This window comes from Populus alba, chromosome 7 (genome assembly GCF_005239225.2).
Source record: "Populus alba chromosome 7, ASM523922v2, whole genome shotgun sequence".
In the NCBI taxonomy this organism is placed as follows: domain Eukaryota; kingdom Viridiplantae; phylum Streptophyta; class Magnoliopsida; order Malpighiales; family Salicaceae; genus Populus; species Populus alba.
Genome location: NC_133290.1, coordinates 2791231 through 2802644, shown reverse-complemented (window position 1 = coordinate 2802644; position 11414 = coordinate 2791231). Strand labels below are relative to the sequence as shown.

The 11414-nt window shown below is 34.7% G+C and overlaps 1 pseudogene; it reads left to right on the top strand.

The window, feature by feature from the left end:
* The first annotated feature begins 209 nt into the window (after positions 1 to 209).
* LOC118063360 (protein DMR6-LIKE OXYGENASE 2-like) lies at positions 210 to 10885 on the top strand (annotated as a pseudogene).
* The last annotated feature ends 529 nt before the right edge of the window (positions 10886 to 11414 follow it).

Below are 11414 nucleotides of genomic sequence, written 5' to 3'. Positions count from 1 at the left end.
TCGAAGGGCGAGTTTGTGTTCATACATTTAACATGCATACATGTCAGATTGAAATATAGGTCCAAAAAAAAAATCTACAACACCCGACTTCGAGCAAGAAACATGGAAGATGAAGAGCGTGCTCAACGTTATGCCTATTTGCACGAAGAGTTGGAGTCTCTGAACAAAAGCTTGACTCACCTCTAGCTTACTCGAGCATATATGGAGAAATGCCTCTGGTGAAGGTCCTTCCAATTGACCTATCATTTTTGTTCAAGCCCCAACAAAGACTCAACCTGAAGACATTGAGGGCCCACATGATCAAGAGCCTCAACACAATTTGAAGGGAAATTGCATCACCGTTGCAGAATGGAGCCTGTTCTTTCTCTGCCAAAATAACTACCTCAGTTTGATCATGTCTCCAAAAAACTTGATTTTTTGTTTCAACCTATTCTAGTTTTTGTTGGTAATTTGGCTAAAAAATTCCACAAGACTTTCCTTGTCCACTGAGCCTTTCTTGTTAATAAAATCATGTGTTTTGTTGTGTTCATCACATGCCTTCATTTTTGTTGTTTCATGCAAATAACACATTGAGCATAACCTTTAAGCATGAAACCATCACGCCCAAAATCTTGTGGTGCATTTCCCTTTTCTTCCAAAACTATGCATGATCGCATGTGAGGATTTTTGGGAATTCAAAGTTTAGTACAAAAACAGAAATCATGTTGACGTTTGTCCGAAACAAACGAGTTCTGGAAATTCAGGTGATTCTTTAGAGAGGTAACCATACACCTAGAAAAACCAAAAAAAAAAAAAAACATGAAGTGACTCCAAAAGCTGGGTTTTATTTGCATGAATAATGAGAAATCATATTGCATACTCGCATGAAAGCAAGGCTTACCGATCCTAAATGCATGCATTTGAGATGAAGAAAGGCTATCTTTGATAATCCTTTCACAAAGTTGAAATATATCATTTGCAGTCCCCTTTTGAGCCTAATACATTTTCTTGAAAAAATGACCCTGGCTAGGATCACACCCCTACACTGGGGGGCAAGTGCAAAAAAAATCCATAATGATTGAAAGTGCCCAAATAACTCTTGGGGGCATGAAAAAGTCTTCAACAATGAAAGTGCCCAAACAATACTGGGGGGCATAAAAGAAAATTCTCAATCATCAAAGGTGCCCATACAAAGCTAGGGGGCATGAAGAAAAATCCAAAAAGTTTGAGCAAAAATTACAAGGCCAATGCAATGATGCTCAAAATCAAATGAAGAAAACAAAAACAAAGAGAAAGAGCCCAAGCCCAACACTGGGGGGGCACCTGTGGACCATTTTACAAATCAATTCTAAGGTCCAAAAAATGTATGAACAAAAGAGTTTGGGATATAAGCACTTGTGATTCTTAGTCTTAAAGTCCCTTAAACACCTTTTGAGCCTTACAAATATCCTTTTCTTCATAGCCAATAGCCAAAGCCTACATTACATGCCGTAATCAAGCCCTTTCTGATCAAAGGCAAGCAATCTGGATAGGTAGGCAGTGCTTTCTCGTACGGGTCAAATCATTATTCATGCAAATAAAATAAATGCTTTGAATCAATTCGGTTCTCAGTAACCCTCAAATTGAAATTTCAACCTTTTGTGACCAAACCAGATGTCACTTCATCTTTAAACCAAAAAGCAAAAAGCTTTCATCACGTCAAGAAACCTGTCCATAGGAATCACTTGAATTTTTTGAGAACAAGTTTATTTTGAACCAATATCAAAATCATTTTTGTGATTGGCATAACTTTTGAAGTTCCAAAAATTTTGCATGAAAACATTTCATTGTACAAAAAAAACCCAAACTTACTTTCACATATCCTCACCCCAAACTAAACCCAAGTTGAACACTTGGGGGGCATGATCAAGCTCGGGGGCAATCAAAAACACATGGTAGGGCTGGCTCCATGATTCCTGTTCTAAGGAAAATGACGGGCAAAATTGGTAACTCTACTTGTTGGGGTGAAGGACAAAGATGTATGATGACATCAAACCCTTCCCAGAGGTCAAGATCACAATATGTAACCCGAGTAAGCAAAAGTGGAAAAGCCATCGAAGTTTACTACCAACACTACAACTTTTGAGAGAAAACAAAAAGACACCATGAAGAAATGGGGGCCTATATTTCTCAGGTAAGTATACATGCATATCAATCATAATGCATTTTCTTGCAACATTCACAGATCAGTGTTTTCAACATCATCCCTTGGGTAGTGCGTTTTTCTAACCCTACCTCCGTTTTGAGTGCGCCTTTGAGCCCTCACCTCCATTTTGAGTGCGCCTTTGAGCCCTCATCCCTTGGGTAGTGCGTTTTTCTAACCCTACCTCCTTTTTGAGTGCGCCTTTGAGCCCTCACCTCCATTTTGAGTTGCGCCTTTGAGCCCTCATCCCTTTGGTAGTGCGTTTTCTAACCCTACCTCCGTTTTTGAGTGCGCCTTTTGAGCCCTCACCTCCATTTCTGAGTGGCGCCTTTGAGCCCTCACCTCCATTTTGAGTGCGCCTTTGAGCCCTCATCCCTTCGGTAGTTGCGTTTTCTAACCCTACCTCTTTTGAGTGCGCCTTCGAGCCCTCACCTCCATTTTGAGTGCGCCTTTGAGCCCTCATCCCTTAGGTAGTGCGTTTCTAACCCTACCTCCGTTTGAGTGCGCCTTTGAGCCCTCACTCCTTTTGAGTGCGCCTTTGAGCCCTCACCTCCATTTTTGAGTGCGCCTTTGAGCCCTCATCCCTTGGGTAGTGTGTTTTCTAACCCTACCTCCGTTTGAGTGCGCCTTTGAGCCCTCACCTACTTTTGAGTGCGCCTTTGAGCCCTCACCTCCATTTTGAGTGCGTCTTTGAGCCTCATCCCTTCGGTAGTGCGTTTTCTACCCACCTCCTTTTGAGTGCGCCTTCGAGCCCTCACCTCCATTTTGAGTGCGCCTTTGAGCCCTCATCCCTTAGGTAGTGCGTTTTCTAACCCTACCTCCGTTTGAGTGCGCCTTTGAGCCCTCACCTACTTTTGAGTGCGCCTTTAATCCCTCACCTCCATTTTGAGTGCGCCTTTGAGCCCTCACCTACTTTTGAGTGCGCCTTTGAGCCCTCACCTCCATTTTGAGTGCGCCTTTGAGCCCTCAACTCATTCCAAGTGTGCCCTTGAGCCACCACCAGTCAGGTAGAGCGTTTTGTAGCCCTACCTCCTTTTAAGTGCGCATTTGAGCCCTCACCAACATTTTTCTGGGTAGGTCACCCATTACAATGAGATCACACTTCACATTCTTTCCTTTTTTTTTCGGGTTAAAGGGGATTGGCGAAAGGAATCTCAGTTTAGCCCAACCATACATAGGACTTTGGGTCCGGTTGAAGTTTTAGGTCAATCAAATTTTGAGACGACCAGTTTCGGAAGACCAATGTTTTTTTCTTTACAACACTTACTATGCACAAATCTTTGCTCCGTAAGCATTGTAAAGAGGGGGGCAACTGTTGTAACCCAATTTGGGTCCCATAAAAAAATAATAAATACAAAAATAAAAATAAAAATAATAAAAAAATAATAAAAAATAATTAAAAAAAAAGCTCAAAACAGTGCCGTTTTTGAACGGCACTGTTCCCCTTTCTTCCCCGCCGAACGCACAGCATTAAAGAAGGAAAAAGAATGCATATTTAATGACGCCGGTCCCTCAAGCCCACGACCATCCGGTCCCTCTAGCCCCACCGACCGAAGACATTGGCCGACCACCTACCGCACCGCCGAAAACTGAGGTAGGCACGCCTGGACAGCCGCGCCCGACCAGCCGCCGCATGACCCGTTCCTTGGCTCCACAATGAAAAAAACATGCTCACAAGCTCTATAAATAGAGGAGGAACAGCAGAAGAAAGGAGAGGGGGAAGAGAAGGAGGAAGGAGGACGGAGAGAGAGGGAACAAAAGAGGTAATAGAAGGGAGAATAGAGTGAGAAGAGAGGAGAGAAGGCAGAGAAGAAGAAGGGAAGAAGCAGAGACAGAAAACGGGAAAAAACAGAGGAGAGAGAGAGAGAAGGAAAACCGCCAGCACCGCGAACCGCCAGCGCCGCCGCCCTACTGCATCAGCTGCTGCCAGCATCAACACAGCTCCAGGTAACGTCCTACCCTTTCCCGTCGTTTTTTTTGCTTCAGTTCATGCAGAACGTTTACGTTCTGCAGAATTAATTAGCTAGTTACTGTGGCTATGCACAGTAAGCTGGCTAATTAATTCACATTACTGTGCATTTGCTAAATTAATTCTTTGGTCACTGTGTGCACAGTACCCCCGGTTACTATGTGCACAGTGACCAGCCCATGCATTTGGCCAGGTTCGGCCCAGCCCATGTATTTGGGCCTGACCCGGCCCATTTCAAAGAAAACAAATCAAAAATATTTGTTTTCAGCATTTTAATAATTTTTCCGCGTAGTTTTTATGTCATTTTGAATTAATATTGGGTGGTATTTTATGTTGTTAAAAAATACAAAAATCTGATATAAAATACCCGGTTTTTCATAAAAAAAAAAAACTTCCAAAAATACAAAAAAATTGAAAAAAAAGAAAAAAATGTTTTTGTGCATACGACCAAGTGTTCAAAGCTAAAAATTCATATTGTATTTTTTCAATACACAAAAAAAATGTTTTAGCATGCATTTTGGTTTAATAACCAGTTTATTAAAGTCAAGAGAATATTGGCCAATATTTCAAAACACAAAAAAAATTTTTGTTTGGCTCTTAGTATCCGGGGTATGACTTTACACGTAATGCATATTCCGGATATTTAATTCTTTTTGTTTTTTTGGACAATAGAACCTGGGGTATGACATTACATGTAATGCGTATTCCGAACAATAAAAAACCACAACACGACCTTAGATTTTATCAGACATTAAAACAATGCAGCTTACCTTAGGTAGGGCGTAGTTGGGGTGCTAATACCTTCCCTTTACGCAACCAGTCTCCGTACCCGATCTCTAAAGACCAGTTAAGGTTCCTAGTAACCAGAATACTAGGTGGCGACTCCCTGTCCATTTTTTACCTTAGAGACAAAGAACTCCTTGTCTCTCCCTATTTGCCAAGAATAAATATTTTCCGTTTTTTCCTTGAGGGTGGACGATCGCCGCGCCGCCAGCACACGTGCGACAAAGGGGTTGGCAAAGAGCCCTAGCCCTTGCAAAAAAATATCACAAAAAAATATCACTCCCTTGTAAATATTTATAATTTTAATAAGAATAACTTAATTTTTTTCTTGGCCCTCCTAATTTATAATTTGACCCTTCATTTTTCTTTCTTGCTCCGCCCCTATGGATAACATCATGACAATCAATCACCACGGGATACCGTCCTACTGACAAATTACATCCATGGTTCTACTTGTTTAAATTCTTATCATTTTAATCCCTTGCTTCAATTTTAGCATATTAATAACATTAGTTCTATATATGATAATGATGATAAATAGTTAGTAAATAGTTAAAAAAAAAAAATTAACTATTATTTAAAAAATTGCTAAAATAGCTGATCATGATGATGCATGACGTTCTTGAAGTGATGTCAGTGGCATGTCGTATATTTGCTTACGTCATAATTCCAGAGATTGGTTGATTCCTGAACACTGGCAACTGGCCGACTTAATTAGTTAGTAGGTGTCATTTATTTATTGTTGATCAATTATTGGACCAAGCCATGTGCCTCAGTGAAGCACTTTATTTTTTTTTCTTACAACCTATGCGATTTGAGTGTTTAAACATTAATTGTGTTTCTGTAAGGTTGATTGTATGCTGTATTTTCTATTCAAGATCCGAGGGATGGTCCGAGGCATGGCTATGCAAACTAGTCATAAATAAATCAATAAATATAAAAACATAGATAAAAAAATGATGATTATCCCTCTATGTGTATACATTTTATATGATTTTGTTTATATTTTTATTAAACTATCATGTGATAATGCACTATAATTTATTATATTTAACAATTTTTTTTGATTGGTCAAACTGTAAATACTATTTAACTATGCAAATATTACTTTACCAAATATAAAATATATACACATAACGTGTTTATATTAAATAGGTGTATTATTGTTAGAGAATAATATAAAGTATATCCTGTGATCTCTCGTGATAATTTAAGCCATGGTTTTTTAACCCTATATAATAAAAGAGATGAATAAAATCATAAAAATATTAGTATTGGAATAATGAAAATGACCTGGAGAGTTGAATGACGGTTTTTTACAATAAAATTAAATCTATTTTGATAGAGCATGCCTGTTCCGATCTCTATGAAGTTAAACATAATTTTATTACATTAAACCAAATTTTACTATGTTTATGACCCGGATCTAGCACTATATTATATTTAATTACATAAAACAGTTTATGGCTATTTTACTCTGTGCCTTTTCTATATAATATGATCACCTACTTCATATATAAAAATAATAAAAATTGGGGGCATTATGTGGAATTTTTTGGGGTAAACCCATGGAGATTTAAATTGTCTTTTTTAGGATCCTAAACAGAATTTTCAGGATTGATACAGGTTTAGAGATAATTTTCAGTGTTTAGCCTATTATTTTTTTTACAAAGGTTTTTATTGATTTATCGGTTAGTTTATAATTAATTTATTTTTTAAATTTAAGGTTTTTGATTGTTATATAATTTTTAATTTTACTTTCCACCACCGTTTAAAAATTTTATTTACACAAGATTTAATCTGGTTAGAAGTCTTAAATTGGACTGATTTAATTTGGTTTTTTTATTTATTTTTTATTTCTTCTTTATGATACTTATATTATAAGTTTTTATTCATGTTGTCACTATTTTCGTGTTATTTTTTCATTTAATTTCTACTTAAAAACTAAAAAAAAATAATTATTTACTATTGTTTAATTTTTAAATTCTAAAAAATCGGAAAAGAAAATACACTTTCCTGTCCTGCTTAAAGTTCAATTTTTTTTTATTTGAATATTAGAGCAAATTCAAGGAAATAAACCCGACTCTAAAAGAACAAATAAAAAAAACCTTCACTGTAAATTACTTTTAACCTATTTTTCTGAAAAAGAAAAGAAAAAAGAAAAAAAAGCAAGAAAGGGCAGGGGAGGTGAAACCCCACTCCAATAAAAATTCAAGGAGCCCCATCGGAAACCATCAATTATTGCGGCTGATCAAGCCTTATAAGTATGGACTTCCATGTCTTCATTTCCATCAGCTCAAGAACATACCAGAAAGAACTCCATTGCATTCTCACCTAGTCATGTCTTCCCCTGCTAATCTACTACTAGCCGACCTTGCATCATCAGGTGTCAAGCAAATTCCTACCAGCTACATCCGTCCCATCTCCGACCGCCCCAATCTCTCCGATGTTCAGATTTCCGACGTCCCCATTCCTCTAATTGACCTTCACGGCCTTAATGGTCCTAACCACTCTCTTATAATCAAACAAATTAGCCAAGCTTGCGGAAACGATGGCTTCTTCCAGGTACTAGCTAAAACCGTGTTCGTTTTTCTTTGTTATTCCTTGCTCACTTCACTCCTTCCTTCTCTCTCTTCTCCTCGTTTCGTGCAGATCCTTGCTGTAGTTATGCTTCAAAAACTATGGCTGTTAATGTTCTTACAAAATAAATGCACCACTGTTTTCAGGTGAAGAATCATGGGATACCAGAGGAAATGATCGGTAACGTCATGAACATAGCTAGACAATTCTTCAATTTGCCTGCAAGTGAAAGGTTAAAAAGTTACTCCGATGATCCTACTAAGAACACCAGGTTGTCTACAAGCTTTAATGTTAAGACAGAACAGATTTCTAGTTGGAGAGATTTCTTGCGACTTCATTGTTACCACTCTTGAAGAATACGTACATGAATGGCCTTGCAATCCCCCCATCATTCAGGTAACGTCTAAATTCCACCCGTTTTTCAAACCATTTTTTATTTATTTCGATATACTTTGAATTAATACTACACATCACATCCTTTTTTTATATATATAATAAAATATCGTTGGATCCTTATGCTATTAGTAGTTAATTCTTTTTGATTTGGAAAATCTAATATTGAGTCTTTATATTTTCGTATGTGTTTGTAATTTAGTCTTTTTTGATGATTTGTTTTTTTTCAACCTCACTATTTACAAGATAAATTAAAAAATACACTTGAAATGAAAATTAAATTAATTTTTTTTTCTAAAAAATAAAACTAATCAAAATTTCCAATCCACTTATTAAGAGAAAAAATATATTTGTATTTGAAAAGGGTAATTTGGGATTTTTAAAAATAATTAATACTAAATTTTGGTTAAGAAACTAACTTATTGATTTTCAAAACAAAAAGGATTAACTTATAGAACATTAAAAATTAAGGGGGATAAAATCATAATACACTATTTTTGTTTCATGTTTCAGTAGAAGATGTGGCTGAATATTATAACAAGTATTAGGAATTTGTTTTTGTTGATTAGCATAGTTAAAAAAAAAATAATAAACAAACATAATTGAAAAAAATAATTTAGAAAACTATTAATAGATCTTGAAAAAAAATCTTAATTTGTTTTAAATGTGCTAGCTACAAAATTATAATTGTATCTGAAAAGGGTAATTTGGGAATTTCAGAAAACAATTAACAGTAAACTTTGGTAAGAAACTAACTTATGATTTTCAAGACTAAAAGGATTGACTTATAGAACATTATAAATTAAGGGGCTAATTATAACACTATTTTTTTTTGTTGTTGTTCCAGGAGAGATGTGGCTGAATATTGTACAAGTATTAGAGGTCTGGTGTTAAAGCTGCTCGAGGCCATATCAGAAAGTTTGGGGCTTGAAAGAGACTACATAGATGAGAAATTAGGCAAGCATGGACAGCATATGGCTATGAACTACTATCCACCGTGTCCACAGCCAGAGCTCACGTATGGGTTGCCAGGACATACCGACCCTAATTAATCACCATTCTTTTTGCAAGATGACGTGCCTGGATTGCAGGTTCTGAGGAATGGCAAGTGGATTGCTGTGAATCCCATTCCCAATACCTTCATTATCAACATTGGTGATCAAATGCAGGTGAACTTCTCTGTACTTTCCGGTCATCGGAACAAAGAAATATTTCTAAAAAACGGACTTGATCATCGGAGCATTAGATTGGTGGAGATTTTGTATTATTAGCTCATAAAATTTAATATATTGGCAAATAATTAATATAGTTACAGATAAAATAACATGGCTTGTGCATGTAGTAATTTTAAGATATGATACATATAAAAATTAATTTTGAAATATATTGTTATTTAGAATTATAATAATTTAAATTATCATGATTTAGAATTATAATATTTATAAATATCACGATTAAGATTAAAAAACAAGATTAGTTAAATTGTGATAATTCATAAAAAAAATTCAATAATTTGACTCAGTTTTTCCCGGTTTAGCTCCGTTTTTTCGGTTTGAATTCGATTTGGTTTTTTTCGGTTTCAAGTTTAAAAAATCAAAACCAAATTGAACCGGTTAGTTTTTTTAAATTTTAATTAGTGTAATTGTTTTTTTTATAGTTTGATTTTTTTAATTTTTTTTTATTAGTTTTTTATTTTTTTTCTCACCTCTAGATAGGATTGATACGTCATCATTGAATTAATGAGTATGTGCGTATGGCTTCCCATAAGGTTGCCTCGGAGTTGGCGTGGAAAAGCAATATTTTGAAATTGACCGACAACACTGGAATTATGATTTTTTACATTTGACTAAATCAAAAAAGTCTAACAACCTTTCAAAGCCTGGCCCAAGCCTTGTCTACTTTCGTCCCCTGCCGACTTTGAACTCGGTGATTTTAAGGATCATTTCACAATTCATTTTTTTTTATGTGTTTTAAAAATATTTTAAAAAAAATTAATTTTTTTTATTTTTTTTATTAACTTCAAATTAATATATATATATATTTTTAATTATTTTAATGTGCTGATATCAAAAATAATTTTTAAAAAATAAAAAAAAAACATCACTGTTATGTATTTTGGCATGAAAAGTTATTTGAAAAGCAACCGCAACTACACTACCAAACAAACTCTAACTGAGTGAGATTTTAATGGGTCAATTTCAATAATGTTTTTTTAATTTTGTTCAGAATAAAATTGTTTTAATTTTATTTTTTTAAAATAATATTATTTTATTTTTTATTTAAAAACATTAAAACAATTTTTATAATCTGTTTGAGAGTGTGGTTGCGGTTGCTTTTAAATCAAAGTGCTTTTTCATGTCGAAATGCATTAAAATGAAATTTTTTTTTTTAAAATTATTTTTAAGATCAACGCATTAAAACGATATATATATATATAAACTTTGATGGAACATGGTTACAATGCATTGCCAAACACCCTTAACTATTTGCATCAACAAATGCAATTAATTTGGTGGTTAATTATTATGCAATGGTTCCACGACGCAATTAATAATTTTTTATTAACTCTAATTAACTTGTGTTTTTTATTAATCTATTTATTTATTATGATAAGGTACTAAGCAATGACCGTTACAAGAGCGTGCTTCATCGAGCAGTGGTGAACTGTAACAAAGAGCGAATATCCATACCAACATTCTACTGTCCTTCGAAAGATGCTGTCATAGCGCCCCCTAAAGAGCTAATTGACGACGATCATCCAGCAGTTTACAGAGATTTTACATATGGTGAATACTATGAGAGGTTTTGGAATAGAGGACTCGTAAAAGAATGCTGCTTAGACTTGTTCAAAGCCTCTAGTGATTCATAAATTTTTGTGTGTTTTGCAACCATGGATATTTAAATAGTTTATATGTATTTTAACTAATCCTATAAAATTATAAAATTAATAATTAGATAAGCTTCTAGTTACCAACTTGAACCAGTAATTATTAAGGAACAAATCCAACATGCAACTTGATTCATTATGTTTTAATTAATTGAAATCCCATATCCATTTTTAGTCACATGTCCAAGACCATATGTATTTCTTTAATTTTAATGATAAATGTGATAAATATTAACTTGAAACAAAACTATCTATAAAATAAATATATATATATATATATTTTTAATTCCAAGCTAGAATAATTAAAAAATTAAATCGAGTTCCATCAAATAATTTACAAATTAATTAAATTTTAAGTTTATTATATACAGGGGCGGAGCAAGGAAAAACATTTAAGGGGGCCAGATCATAATTTAAAGAGGCCAAGAAAAAAATTCAGTTATGTTTATTAAATTTATAAAGAAAGGGGTATTTTCGTGCAGGGCCCTAGCCCCCTCCCTCCGCCACTGATTATATATATGACCTGATATGTTGTTCGATTTTGTCAGATCCCTTAACTTCGATTATTGGAACGAATTCTGAATATTTGAAAACAAAAAAAAGTGATTTGATGTGATATTTTAAATTGATTCTTCATTAAA